Source organism: Portunus trituberculatus, chromosome 40 (assembly GCF_017591435.1).
Source record: "Portunus trituberculatus isolate SZX2019 chromosome 40, ASM1759143v1, whole genome shotgun sequence".
NCBI classification, from domain to species: Eukaryota; Metazoa; Arthropoda; class Malacostraca; order Decapoda; family Portunidae; genus Portunus; species Portunus trituberculatus.
The window spans coordinates 25866972-25870604 of record NC_059294.1 but is presented as its reverse complement, the minus strand read 5'-3'; positions in this window follow the sequence as shown (position 1 = coordinate 25870604).

Genomic DNA, 3633 nt, shown 5'->3' with positions numbered 1-3633 from the left:
GCTGATAACAAATATGAAGATGAATTCTTTGTGGAATGATATTCTCTTAGATCATTCAATAAATGAGGAGTTAAGGGATGGGCTTCAGATTTAGACCATTAGTAAAGCCTTAAGGATAGACTGTATGATCATTGGGAAAGAAAGGTTGAACCTGATTGGAGGAAACAAAGGCAAGTGTAAAGAAGTTCTAGAAGACTAAGATGAGTTCTGATCAGTGAGATTCAGAAAGTAAAGGACCTGATAAATTCCTTGTGCACAATCATGGAATATGAGGGTGATCCATCAAACGAAAAACTGACCTATGCAAACTTGAAAATTGTCTTTTTTCATAGTTATCATTATTTGTGTGTGTGTGTATTCACCTAGATGTAATTTTACAGGGCCTGGGTATCATACTCGTGTGGCCCCGTCTCCATATCTACACACATCCAGCTTTCCTTTAAAACTATGCACACTCCTTGCTGACACCACCTCCTCACTCAAACCATTCCACACCTCCACACATCTTTGTGGGAAACTATATTTCTTCACATCCTTCAAGCATATTCCCTTGGCTATCTTTTTACTATGCGATCTCGTAGTTCTATTTAAGTTTTCCTCTATCAACATCATTTGCTCATTATCCACTTCATCCAGTCCATTCAACAGTTTATAAACCTGTATTAAATCTCCTCTTTCTCTTCTTTGTTCCAAGGTAAGCAAATTCATTTCTTTTAATCTCTCCTCATAGGTCATTTCTGCCAATTCCGGAACCATTTTGTTGCCATTCTCTGCAATCTCTCCAACTTCCTTATATGCTTCTTTTTATAAGGGGACCAAACCACTCCAGCATATTCCAATCTTGGTCTAATTACCATACTAATTAATTTCTTCATCATATCTTTATCCATATAATGGAAGGCTAATCCAATATTTTTATCAAATTATACGTTTCTCCAAACATCTTATCAATATGAGCCTCAAACTGCCCATGGTCTTGTATTATCACTCCCAAATCCTTTTCCTTTTCCACCTTTTCAACACTACTTCTTCACCCATCTTATATGACCCTCTTGGCCGTCTTCCACTCTTCCCATCTCCATCACATGACTTTTGCTCAGATTAAATTCCATTTGCCACCTCTTGCTCCACTCCCAAATCTTATCCAGATCTGCCTGTAAAATTTCACAATCTTCTTCACTCTTCACACACCTACACAACTTCGCATCATCCAAACAAATTAATATAACTGTTTACTCCCTCTGGCATGTCATTAATATATACAAGGAAAAGTATTGGTGCCAGCACTGAGCCTTGTGGGACTCCACTCTCCACCACCAACCAGTCCGACTTTGCATCCCTTATTACCGTTCTCATCTCCCTCCATCTCAAGTAGTTTTCCATCCACTTTAACACTTTTCCTTTCAGTCCTCCATAAATCTCTAATTTCCATAACAGTCTCATGTGAGGTACCTTGTCAAAAGCTTTCTTTAAATCCAAATATACACAGTCCATCCATCCTCTCTCTCTTGTATTTTGTCAACCACTCTTGAATAAAAGCTCAGTAGATTTGTTACACATGACCTCCCTTTCCTAAAGCCAAATTGATGATCCGATAATAACTTATGATCCTCCAGGAACCGTATCCAATATTTCTTTATCACCCTCTCACAAATCTTACCGACCACACTTGTTAGAGACACAGGTCTATAGTTAAGAGGCTCTTCCTTACTGCCTCCCTTATAAATGGGCACCACTTCAGCTCTTTTCCACTCTACTGGTACTTCCCTGTTTCTAATGAGCACCTTATAATATCATATAATGGATCAATCAATTCTTCTCTACACTCCTTCAATAATTTTCCTGAAACTTCATCTGGTCCCATCGCTTTATCATCTTTAAGTTCCTCCAACATTTTATATAACTCCTTTTTAGGTATCTTAATGTCATCCATGTGCACATTTCCTTGTACATTCTGAGGCTTTACAAACATTGTTTCTTTAGTAAATACTTGCTGAAACCTATTATTTAGCAATTCCGCTATATTCTTAGGGTCATCTACTATCCCTTGCTCTCCTTTTAATCTTTCAATGGACTCTCTCTTTTTAAGTTTACCATTTATGAACCTGTAAAACAATTTTGGATGTTCCTTACTCTTGTCTACAATATCTTTTCAAATTTTCTTTCTTCCTCCTCCTTACCCTCACATACTCATTTCTCGCCACTCTATAATTCTCCTTATTTAGTATATTCCTGCTCTTTTCCATCTTTTCCAAGCCACATCTCTCTTTTCCTTAGCCTTAACACAAGTTGCATTAAACCAATCCTTTCTTCCTTCCTCTCTCGGTTTATACTTTGGTACAAATTTCATAACTCCTTCTTTATAATATTTCATAAAAATCTCATATTTTTTTGCACTTCTCTGATTTGTAACATCTCCTCCCAATCTAATTTTCTGAAATAATTTTTCAAACTTTCTGTGTCCATCTTTCTATAATTCAATCTACCACTCCTGTATGTCTCGTCTTTCCTTCGCTGTGTTGTTGCTATCTGCATTTCCATAACCACATGATCACTCTTTCCCAAAGGACATTTGTATTGTATATCTCCACATAGGTACACTTCTCTTGTTAACACCAAATCCAGTCTAGCGGTTCATCATCTCCTCTATATCTAGTATTTTCCTTCACCCTCTGTTCCATCATATTTTCCATCATTAGATTAAGAAATCTCTCTCCCATGCTTCCTCTCCAACACCACTTACTAGATTTTCCCAATCCACCTCCTTACAATTAAAATCTCCTACTAGTATCACCTTTCTTTTCCAGATAATACACTTTCCAAACTCTGTAAAGTATCCTTGATCATATTGTCGTATTCCTTAATGTCCAAGAATTTGTTTTAGGAGGTACATAGGTCACCATGATTATTAATTCTTTTCCATCACTTTTTATCCTTATGCTTATCACTTCTGCGTTGTTCTTCCCATACCAAACCTTATCCACATTTATTTATTTCTTCGTCATAATCATAACTCCTCCTCCACCTTTACTCTCTATCCTTTCTCCATATATTATATTTATTATCCAAATTTATCTTTGTTTTTCATGTAATTTTGTCTCAGTCAAACACACTATATCAGGCTTCTCCACCATCATATAGTCTTGCAATTCCAATCTACTTGACAGTATCCCATCTATATTAGTATACATTACGGTCCACCACTGCTCCCTCTAGGGGTTCCTCCGCATTCCTTCTTTCCACATACCACTTTCTGACTCTCTCTCCTATAACTCTCCAAAAACTTTTTCTCCTCTTCAGACCGTTCGTCATTTTTCCTTCTCGTCTCTTCCAACAATTCCTTATAGCTTCTCCTCTCTTCCTCATTTCTATTTTTCTTACAACACCTCTTTACAACCTTCTATCTCTCTTAACTTTGATGTTCTATATAGGATATCCTCCAGATTGTTGTGACTTCAGTACTACTTTAATCGGTCTGCTCACTCCCTCCTTATACGGACCCAGTCTATGGATCTCTTCCACTTCTTCATGTAGGTCTTTTTTTCATCATCATTTAGATTTTTGAACAGATCTCTTACCGTTTTTAATTCTTCCTTAATTCTCTTAGGCTTATATGTTATATTTTGTTCTTTC